Source organism: Echinops telfairi, unplaced genomic scaffold (assembly GCF_000313985.2).
Source record: "Echinops telfairi isolate 266 unplaced genomic scaffold, ASM31398v2 ScPeMD7_23;HRSCAF=83, whole genome shotgun sequence".
Lineage (NCBI taxonomy): Eukaryota > Metazoa > Chordata > Mammalia > Afrosoricida > Tenrecidae > Echinops > Echinops telfairi.
The window spans coordinates 86,884,396-86,896,272 of NW_022103920.1; the positions used below are offsets into that span (position 1 = coordinate 86,884,396).

At 48.3% G+C, this 11,877-nt stretch overlaps 1 long non-coding RNA gene across 1 annotated transcript in view; it reads left to right on the forward strand.

Moving 5' to 3' along the window:
• LOC123521535 overlaps nt 1-11,877 on the forward strand; it is a 50,366-nt gene that overhangs the window by 16,719 nt on the left and 21,770 nt on the right. The gene's annotated exons all lie outside the window — the stretch shown is intronic.

Consider the following 11,877-nt stretch of genomic DNA (forward strand, 5'->3'; position numbering starts at 1 on the left):
CAGACTGCTGAGCCTCCGGCCTCCTGTGTGTGCCTGAAGCTCCGCTCCTCTCAGATGCCCGTGGGACAGGTGTGCCTGCTGTAGCCAGTGCTTAGTCAAACATCACCTTCCTGATAAGACACCTTCAGGCAGGGGGCATGTGCCCAATGAAGACAGAGCACCTTTCAGTTTGAATGTGTGGGGAGATCAGAGCCTTATTAATGCTTTTACTTGAAGCCATAAAAACTGTTTCTTGTGAACACTGAGTTATGATTCCCCCCCCGCCCCCCATGATTGCAGAGAAAAGCTTCACCCCTTAGCTAGGCATTCAAAGTCCATGTGTTAGACCTGGTTGACTAGAGAAACAAACCCAAGGGCATGCATATATGTATAAGAAAGAGCTTTATATCAAAGAGTATTGTATATTAATAAAACATCACAGCCTAGTCCAGAGCAAGTCTATAGGTCTTATATTAGGCTGTAAGTCCAATACTAGTCCATACATCCCTCTTTAGACTCACACAGTCACATGCAATGAGGCAGAATGTAGGAAGATCACAGGCTGGTGGGTGCAAAGTCTTGTGGATCCAGTGGCGGTGGATGCATCTCCAGGGCTCCATGTGGCTTGTCAGAAGGAAGGTGAAGGAAAGAGTGAGAGAGAGAGGCCTTCTTCCAGGGAGAAAGAGAGAAAGTTCCCAGAATCCTCATGAGAAGGCCACCCCCACAAGGAGGCATCATCAGCCTGTGACCTGATTGACAGGCTAGACTCCACCCCTAGCTTATTTATCAAGTTGACATGAAATCATGTAACTACCACAGTCACTTCCCCTTTTTCACACAGCCTTGCCTATTGTTCGCTGCCCTCAAGTCAGCTGCTAAGTGACAGTGGGCCCTTGAAGGACAGAACAAAAAAGCACCCAGTCCTGCGCCCTCTCTGGGATGGGTGGAGAGGGGGGCGGTTGTGATCCACAGGCATTTATTTCACTGACTGATTTCCAGAAGTCGATCTCCCGGCCTTTATTCCTCATCTGCCCCAGTTGGGACAGAATAGCTGCTGACAGCTATTCAGCATCTTAGCCACACACATGCTTCCACAGACAGATGGGTGACTGCTATAGAGGAGGTAGAGGGGCCAGGAATTGAACTCATATATCTTGCATGGAAAGCAAGGATTCTTCCACCACACCACCACTGCAGCCACTCAGTCTTGCTCCCCTCCTCTCAGTTCCGCCTCTCTCCTCCGGCTTCCTCTGCCCCCATCCCTGGCAAGCCTGGCTGGCTGGGTGGCCCTGACGTATTGTCATGGATGACGAATAGCATACCAGTCCTCCGGGCTTCTCTCAGGTTAGGACCCTCCAGTGATGGTGCTGCTGTTGTTAGGCGTTGAATCCGTCTCTGAGTACCACAGAATGAATACCACTCAGTCCCGCATCATCCTATTGCTGTGTCCAATCCCGTCCTGGCATCCGCTATGTCAGTCCATCTGATCGGAAGTCTTCCTGGTTTTCACTGACCCTCTACCAAGCATGGTATCTTTCTCTGGCAAGTGGTCCCTCCTCACAACATGTGTTCAAAGTACGTGAGACAAAGCACTACCTTCCTCCCTTCCAGTGCAGCCTGATAAACACCCACATTAGAGCCCCAAGTGCAGGCTGCGATCACCAGAGATTCCAGCCAGGGACACTGTCACTCCTGTGTACAGACACAGTGTCTGACCTGCGTGCAGTTAGTGTCAACAGATACCGTCCACCCTATGGGCCTACCTGGGGAGCAAGGTGGACCAAAGGTACAGACTGGCGAGCAGACAAAATCCAACAAGCTTACTTAGCAAACCCTGCGGGGGCAAGGGAGCCCGGCTAAAATGTCAGCTGGACTCGTCTGGATTCCTCACCCCACCACTTCTGAGCTACATGAGTCAGTGCCAACTGCTTCCTCTCTCGGGGAGATTAAGGTCTAACCCGAGGGTTAACAGCTCCTTCACAGGGCTGCTCTCATTGGGACATAGGTGTCCCTGCCTGGGATGTCACCTGGCATATAAGAGGTGCGCAATGACTGGGAATGGTGCATGGCAGATTCGGAAGCACAGGAGCAGCAGGCTCTGCAGCAGCCGTTAGGGACAGAGGCAGAGCCGTGACAGCCTTCCCTGGGTGGGTGGGCCAAAACAAAAAATAGAGGCAGTGACCAAGAGCAAAGCAAGATGCTCGGGTCAGGAAATAAGCCACCGTGGAACAGCAGGATAGGAGGGTGAGGAACAGAAAGTACAAGCAGTTAAACAACGGCTCGGGAGCCAATTAAACCCGGCAGGTCAGTTTCCGACATAGCAGTTCATCGTTTTCTCGAGATGCATCACCAAAATTAACACGGATCGAGCGGCAGAGGCACCTGGCACTCCTCTGGCATTTCCTGAGTGCTTCTGGCCAAGCCACCCGAAATGTCTCCCTGTGGGAAAAAGTCTCGCTTGCCCTTTTTGCCGATTATCCATCATTTGTAGCATTTTTTATTGCCGAATGTGTTCCTGGATGCTTCCTTAATAACAGAGGCCCCCATAAATGCCATAGTCTTAGCAGCTCCAGCACCCCCCACCCCAACCAAAAGGTCTTCTCTATCGAGTCACCCTGTTTATTTGTTTTATTTATTCACGTTTAGTTTCCATTCTTAGGGATCCCATCACAAAACTCACCGCCATCAAACGGGTCCCTACAAGAGTATAAATGTGTTTTTCCCCCTTTTAATTGTGGAATATGGCATACATAGAGAAAAGTAAGTAAAACTCAGCTGTGTAGCTATACCCAGGCAGAGAAGCCCTGGTGGCGTAATGGGTTATATGATGGGCTGCTAACCACAAGGTCAGCAGTTCAAAACCACTAGCCACTCCTCAGGAAAAAACATGAGGCCTTCTATTCTCATAAAGAGTTGCAGTCTCAGAAACTCAGGGGCAGTTCTACCCTGTCCTATTGGGTCGCTAAGAGTCGGCATCGGCTCAATGGTAGTGGGTTTGTTTTTTTCCGGTTTTGGAAATAGCCAGGCCACAGCCACTCAGGTCAAGAAACAGAACACTGACAGCATCTCAGAAAGCCCTCAGTGTACGCAACCCTGTTCTCTCCCTTCCCTTCCCCCTCCTTTTCCTGCCCCCTCCCCAAACCTCCCAAAGTCTGTTTCTTTTCCACCTTGTTTATTTTGTACTTAGTATCTGTTATAATGACCCTATGGAATCCTTTGCCTATTGACAGTCGAGAGAACTGCAGAAACCGTGTCCACCATAATCTTAGTGTACCTCTAGTGTGGTGCTTGGTGCTGAGCAAAACTGCCAACTGGCACATACAAAGCGAGATGGTGAGAAAGCAGAGCGACCACTAGCACATGGGACTCAGAGCTCTCATACGATTCCTAATCATGTAGCACAGTTACTCAGTGCTGCCTTAGGGTAGGGAGTTGGATTTCGGGCAGTTGCTAAGATTCTTGCTCAAATGAGGGAGTGCCCCCCCCCCCCCGAAAAAAAAACAACACAGGAAAAAGCCCCGCTGGGTGGAGCTTTCATAGTATGCATTTGCCCCACTAGGCAAGCATCAAGTAACTCTCTCTGAGTTAGTGCACTTAGTGGCGTAGCCTGGGAAGGTTCTCTCTGGTCACAGTCAATTTTTTTCATAAAAGCCGTTTCACTCAAACCTCGTTTTTTTTGTGATAGCCGGTTTAAGAGAACAGTGTTCCGCTGTGAACTTTTGTTTCCTGCCCAGGAAAAATGCCGCAGAAACCGCTGTGATGTTGAACACAGCTTACTTACAAGGACAGCACTCTGGGAAAAACCCAAGTGTACATGTGATTTTCTCATTTCGAAAAAGGTGAAATGTTGATTGATGACAATCTAGTCTGGATGTCCATCAACTTCCCAAATGGATAAAAATGTTGACAAAATGTATGCACTTGTTCTTGAAGACCTACGGTGGACCGTTGAAGAGATGGGGAAGTTAGCTGGGCTATCGCAGGGCGTGGTTCAGTGAATTTAATGGAAGATTTGGGAATGAGAAGGGACCCTGTGAAATGTGTGCCTCGTGTTCTGACTGACCAGGAAAAAGAGCATCGAGTGGAAACATGTCTTGCTTTGAAAGAATGGCTCCAAAGCGACCCAGAATTTTTCCCAAGGTCATTACTGGTAACAAGACATGATGCTATTCTTATGGCCCCTAAAGCTCGTGAAGTGAAGTTAAAGGTCGAGACCATGCTCATTTGGCTCTTTGAAGTGAGGGGGGAGTGCATTTGGAGTTCGTCCACCAGGCCAGACGGTTCATCAAGCTTTCTCATATGTAGAGGTTCTGAAAAGATTCATAACAGTGTGCGACAAAAAAGTCCCAGTTTGTGGACAGGGGACTGGTTTTGCCGCCACGGCAATTGCCCTGCTCACACAGCCATCTCAGTGAGCCAGTTGTTGGCAAAAAAGCAGCATGTCTCTCTCTTGCGCCATGCACCTGACTTAGCTGACCTCGCTCCATGTGACTTCTTTTGTTTTTGCAAATGCAGAGGGGCATGACAGGCCAGCGATGTGAGGATGGAGAAGAGGTGAAGACAAAAATGAGGGAGGTGCTATCAGCCATCCAAATGGATGAGTTTGAAAGCTGTTTCCAAGAATGGAATCACAGATTTGACAAATGTATTAAGTGTGATGGAGAATACTTTGAAAGTGACAAGGTTGTTTTGTAAAATAAATTTAAATACAGAGCTTTGAAGGAAAAAAATCAGTTTTGGGGGAACCCCCTCGTATTCCTGAAATCATCCTCCATATTTATGCATGGATGACTCGTTGAAAGTTTCACACAGAACTCCCTGCCATCGATCAGACTGATGCTGACTCATAGAGACCCTCTAGGTAGCCTGCTCCGGTTGGCTTCCGAGACTGTATTACCTAAACGATGGAATCAGTTTATTCTTGTGACTGTGACTGTCAATGGCTTGGTATAAATTGTACTTTTTGAAATTGCTGTAGCAAATATAGGAGCATAAAAAGCAATTTCCCCTCCCTTCCAAAAGAATATAAAATCGCACGCTATTATTTCAAAGTGGTCTCCATTTCATACCACTTCACTCCCACCTCTCCTACATCAGAATAATCTATTTTGGAAAACTTTTTTATGCAAAAGTGTATTGTAGACTTTCAGCATTCATGAGTAGAATCAACCTTTCTCTGGATGAGCAGAGGTTAAATGAAATCCAGGTGGCAGCCGCCCATCTTAAAATGTAGCTGTATCCTCACTATCTTATTTTACCTCCCAGGGGCCCTGGTAGTGCAGTGGGTTAAGCACTGGGCTTGCTAACTGCAAGGTTGTTGATTCAAAACCACCTGCAGTTCTGAGGAAGAATGATGAGGCTGTCTGCTCCCATCTCAGAAACTCTAAAAAACAGTTCTGTTCTGTCCCATAGGGTCACTGTGTTAGCCTGGGTAGACTAGAGAAACAAATTCATAGACATTCATGTGTGTGCAAGAAAGAGCTTTATATAAAAGAGCAATTGAATATTGAGAAATCAGCCCAGCCCAGTCCAGATCAAGTCCATAAATCCGATATTAGCCCAGATGTCCAATACCCATCTGTAAAGTCCTCTTCAGACTCAGGGTACACATGCAATGACGCCGAGTACAGGAAGATCACAGGCCAGGGAGTGGGAAGTCTTGTGGATCCACTGGTGTGATGAGCATCTCAGAGCTGGCAGGGGTCTCTACAGTGGCTTCTCTGGCTGCCATCAGCCACTCTCCAGATGTCTTCTTCACAGGGTTGTCTCACAGGGAGTGAGCAGAGAGAGGGAGTGTCTCCCGCCCCCGAGGAGGAAAACAGGAGTTCCCAGACTCCTCAGAAAGCCATGCTCACACAGAGGCCTCATTGGCTGTGATCTGATTGACAGGACAGACTCCACGATGAATCCCCCAAATGACGCCAGCTTGTGTAACTACCCCAGTCACTATGCATCAGAATCAGCTCCAGGACACCGGGCTGGTGGATTGTGTTCCTATTTTAAACATCATTTGTGCGTTTTCTCTTCCCTGTCTACTCATTTCACCCTCTTTTAGGTTTCACTTTGTAAGAGTTAGGTCCTTTTAAACCCGAAGCGCGTTCAATGCCACCATTATGGTTTTTAAAATATTTATTAACCGTGCCCAGGCTTCACAGACATGTAGCTGCAGGCATGTAGCTTGTCTATACATGTCAGCAAGCCATATCGATCGACCAGGCCGATCTCTACCAGCTCAAGACCTTTCGAAGAACAGATTTTGAGTAAACTCAGGGAGATTTTCTCCTACACCCCAGGGCTCCCCCTTCTTTTTAGTCACGGACATGTTTACAAATCAATGAATCTGTGGGGACGTGAAGACCCGCCCGGTTCGAGACAAGATGGGGAATGTCTCTAAAGTAATGAGATTGATTCTACAAGCCTCAGACAAAAATCAATCCCATTACCTTTTAATTGGCTTTATGTGTAGTGATCACAAGGCCATTTCTTCCCGGGTAAGAAATATTTCTCATCGTTTCATCCTGACGTTCTCCACGGGTCTCTTAGTTCCCCCCAGTATTGACGCACACAAGAAGGAAGCCGGTCCCACCGCTGTTCCTCCCAGGCGTTCATGCCCTCCTGAGTGCAGCCAGCTCACGCTGCCCTTGACCATGCTTTGGCTTGAGATCCTCTGATGTGCAAGGGGACTTCCCAAACATTCGTGGAAAAACGGAATTAAAAGATAATAGACTTTTCTCACCAACTTTTTGAAGCCCCCTCATAGAAAAACCATGCAGAGAGCCAATGTCAAAGCACAATTTTGAGAGACAGGACGTTTGTTTCTCCTGAAGATAGGATCCAAAGTTTGGGGCTTAAAAACAAAGTTATTTCTCATTGAAAAGTTCTGGGACATATAAAAATATACACACACCCTAAGAAAAGAATCCCTTCTCTTTAGAACAGTTTGAACTTCTCCTAACCTCATACAAGGCACGCTATTGCTTTGTTAGGTGCCTTTGAGACAGTTTGGACTCATATGGACCCTCTGCAGAAAGGAACAAGCCCTGGCCTGCCCGCCCCACCCCGTGCTCACCATCATCGCTGGGGTTGGGCCCTTGTTGCAGCGTCTCCTTAATGGTCTTCCTCTCCGTCCCTGAGCCTCCATTTCATCGAGCACGATGTCTTTTTCTAGACACTAGCCAGCCCCCCCACAACTAATCACTGGTTCAATAGGCTCAATTGCACGGTTAAAAAATAGAGATTATAGTAAAGTTATAGAGAATAACAGAGATAGGAGAGAGAGAGAGAGTAAAATGAAAGAGTCAGAGACATTTCATGGTAGCATACTCACCTCCTAGACGGTCATGATCTCAACAGCCAGGTCCACGCACAGTGCCGGCAAAGAGGGCAGGAGAGAGAGCTATTACTAACCAAGGCTTATATATCTTTTGGGGGTGTGTAATCCCCCTAATTACAGGTAAAGACATACATCACAGGAAAGGGTTGTACTATCGGTAATACAGTAATGGGAGGGGGACTCTCTAGGGATGTACATGCTATAGGAAGGGGAGGGATTGAGAGTATACATGTGACAAGATGGGCGGATCCTAGATTCATGATGGCGGCCTGACCTTGATTGCCCTAGAGCTGGAGACTTGATGTAGCCTAAGCTTTCAGGGGAAGCCATCCACTGTCCCTAACAGCAGGGAGTGAGCCCCACCGATTGTGGGAGAAACAATAGTGTCTGCTTGCTCTGGATGGCTGGTGTCTTCAGGGAGAAAACTTGACAATCGTTTACCATTAGCTGCAAGCAGTGTCTTAGGTTTTACACATATATTTGGGGGAGACAAGCTGGGGAACAGTCTTTTTGTACCCCACAACTAGTCTCTTCTGATGGCACCTAAGAAGTACGAGGAGGTACCCCTTCCCCACCCCACCCCCCCAAACCAGATTTTTTTTTCAGAGCAATGTACTTAAATATATTTTACAAAACAACCTTGTCACCTTCAAAATACTCCGCATTACACTGACTACATTTGTCAAATCTGCGATTCAATTCTTGGGAACATTTTTCAAACTCATCTGTTTGGATGGCTGACAGCACCTCCCTCATTTTTTTTCTTCACCTCTTGTATGGCATCAAATCAACGTCCGTTCGCGTCTCTCTTCATTCTCGGAAACAAAAGGAAGGCTCACGGAGCGAAGTCAGCTGAGTAAGGTGCGTGGGGCAAGAGAGGCATGCTGTTTTTTGCCAACAACTGGCACACAGAGATGGCTGCATGAGCAGATGCATTGTGGTGGTGACAAAACTAGTCCCCCATCTGCGACAAATCAGGCCCTTTTTTGTCACACACTGTTATGCAATATTTTCAGAACCTCTACATAGGAAGCTTGATGAACCGTCTGACCTGGTGGAACAAACTCCAAATGCACTATACCCCTCACATCAGCAGAGATTTTGCTGGGGGTTGGGGGTACCCCCGCATATGTGAGACAGAGTCTCACCGTCTTCACTTCCAAGGCACATCTTGGTTGTACAAGAGCGATGTGTTGGTATTTGGGGCCGTCCAGGGCATTTTCAGTATGCTTGGCCAGCACCACAATTCCAGTGCGCCCACTCTCCAAGTCAGCACCTACAACACAGTCATTTCCAAGGGGTAAGGACTCTTGAAGGAGCCCTGAGGGGCACAGTTTGCATGGCACTGAGCAGTTGGCAGTTCCAATGTACCAGTGGTGCTGCTGATTGGCTTCCTTGGTTCAAAGTCACAGTCAAGAAACGCTATGGAAAACAGTTCTCCTTGCTAACAGATGGGGTCACCAGGAGTTGGCATTAGCTTGGGTTTGTTTTTCGTTTAAGGGCTTTTGTTGGGTTTGGGTTTGGTTTCCGCTGCTGTGGAACTCTGAGGCGCAAAACAATCATCAGCAGGCAGGAGAAGGGGAGAGGGCCCTCCAGGAACGGTGTACGTGCTGAAGTAGATGTTGTGGCAAAGGAATGGTTCTGTGTCCTTACGCAGAATAAGGAGGTGAGCTAAAGTTGTGGGGAATCAGCGATAAAGCCCCCCAGGAGTGCAAGCTGCCAACACTCTTGGCATAGAGCTAGAGGGCTGGAGGTTCATGAGGAATGCAGAGCCCGGTGGTCTACTCCCGAAGACCAGCCACCAGCATCCCTGTGGAGTCCTGGGTGGTCAGAGGGACTGGGAGCCCAGCTCCCCTCTGACATGCCCAGCGTTACCACAAGTCTGACCCGGCTCTACAGCAAGTAGTGAAAGGTCCTGTGTGTATGTCCCTTAGCTCCAGGTGATATTAATTCCTAAATATCCAACTGGAAAAGGTGCCCGCCTTTATGCTGTACTACATTGTGTCTAGTTCCCTGTTGTAGAAAAGAAAAACTCGGAACATCACAGGTTACATAGAATGTTCCTTTCTCTTCACCCCGCCTGTTGAGTCCATGGCCCAAGAATGCCATTGCTGACGAGGGCGAGCAAGGGGGTGAGAGCCAAGGACTACAAACCCAATGGCACAGTGGGGCTGAGAAGGTGGCAGGCTTTTTAAAAGGCCAACTGCCCGTTCCAAAAAGAGAGCCAAGGTTGCCCAAGTAACACAGCCATGTCAACCCACTGCATCTCCCGATGTGTCCCCTCTGTCACTCCAAACCCCCTTGGCTAGGACTGTCCAGGATAAGGGAGTGGGGCTGATCCTGCCCTGAGTACTTGGGAAGGATGGAAGGACGTGCTTCTCCTTTTGCACACCTGGTTAAACTTCCTCCTTTTGCACACCTGGTTAAACGTTCTCCTTTTGCACACCTGGTTAAGCTTTCACTGGGCAATACTGCTGATGAAGGCAGGTTACACTTGGCCCCAGGCAAGCCAGGTCTCCTGTAGCCTGACCAAGCAAGCAGAGAAACCTTTTCAAAAAGCCCTGCTAAGCCCCACCCTGCTTTCCATCAGAAAACCAGGTGGACCGAGCAATCTCTGGCCGTTCAATTACAATACCAAAATGAGAGTGCCTAACTATTTCCTTGCGGTCTGTCCCCTCAGAGTAATCCGAGCCACCACGGATGAAGTCTTTTCCTGGGGCCGGGGCAGTGTGTTCAGAGTTCACACATTTGTTATTTCTCATACCATCCCTTGGGGATAACCACTGTTCTTGTGACTGCTCTCATCCTCTCATCTTGCATGGGTGGGAATGAGACTCAAGACAAGTCGAGTAGCGGAGGAAGGAAGAGGACATAGTCAAATCCATCGAGGTGGAAACCAAGGCTGTGCTGCTGAACCCCATGAATGACTCTCAGATGCAGAACCCTTCAGCCCTGCAGATGCTCTGGCCCACGCCACCATGATGGAATCTGCCACCCTGAAGCGGGGCCCGGGAATCTGTGTTTTATAAAGCGGCCCCAGGAGATTCTGATGCCTGCCTAGGTCTGAGGAACACTTTTCTAGCCACCATTCTTCCTCCTCCTGCGCTCAAGTCTAGAATCCCTTCCCAGTGTCCTGCGGCAAGAAGAAGCCTGGTGCTTTGCCCTTCTGGGAATCCTGACTCTTCATTTGCCCAGCGCCGTCCCAGACTTTTCATGGATTTCAAAGCAGACACCAAGTCACCTTAACTTGTTTGAGTGTGTGTGCATTTTCTCTGAGGGGTGACTTTCCATGCTTAAGAAACGTGTTGCCTGTTTCTCTGCTGTGTCTAATGTTCTTACAGCCTCTTAATGGTGCAGGGGCCAAGTACGAATCTTGCAAGTGAGGAGGTAGGTAGGTAGACAGACAGAGGCCCTCAAGTTGACTGACGTGTGGCAGCTTCACGTTCAACAGCATCCTCACGTCAGCAGCCTGTGTGAGTCCGTCATGGCTGGTGCACCATCCCTTACCAGTGAAGGACTCTCTTGTGCTTGCTGGTTCTCTGTTTCACCAAACATATGCCCTTCGCCGGGACCAGTCCCCGCTGATGATGCCTTGGAGAATGTTTAATTGTGGGCAGGGGGATGTTCATTGGCCAAGTCTCAGAAGTCGTTCACAAGCCTGCCTTCCTCTTCTGTCTTAGTCTGGAAGAAACTCACCAAAAGCCAGATCCACTGCCATCAGGTCCATTTCGACTCAGCGGTTCTATAGGGCCGATAGAACTCTCTGTGGGTTGCTGAGACTGTGTATCTTTACAGGAGCCAAAAACCTCATCTTGCCCCCTAGGAGCGGCTGGTGGGTTCAAACTGCTGACCTTATGATTAGTAGCTCCATGCAGAGTCCACTACACTACCAGGGCTTTAACCTGAAGCTTCACTGAACTCTCCCCACTGTGAGTTCATGGTGCCACAGGCATTTGACATACCAGTGGCGTTACCTTCTGGCATCACAGCAGCTTGTCAGCTAATTCAGTGTGACAAGCTGACGGGTGGGCAGTGGCGTAAGGGCAGAAACCAAGCCAAACCCACTGACACCAAGCGGACTCCGACACATAGTGATGCTGTTGGCCATGTTCAGAATTTCGCCTCAGGGTTTCCTAGATTGTAAACCTTCACAAGAACAGCCGCCTTCTCTGGCTAGTAAGTTTGAACTGCTGACCACCAGGGAAGGCTCTTTTGTAAGGGTGTGGTCAGGACTAATTTAGCCAGATTTCTGTCCCTACCCTCCAGTTTCTGATACTAGGCTGCCTTGTGTTAGGTCTGCATTTTAAAATATCAAAAGCATTTAGATCCAGTTCAGATCAAGTGATTTATATGCCTGTTCATTCCTATTTAGTATATCCTCTTATGAACTCCGACTCTCATAAATAATATTCCTCTATCATGTAGCTTTGCATAAATCCTTGCTAGGTTTCATCTGCCTTTTAATGGACCTTTGCATTAATAAAAATACCAAATCATTTGCTTATTCACCCGCTTTGTCTTCAGCGGTTGTGTCGGGAAGGTGAGCATCATAGAATGCCAATTTA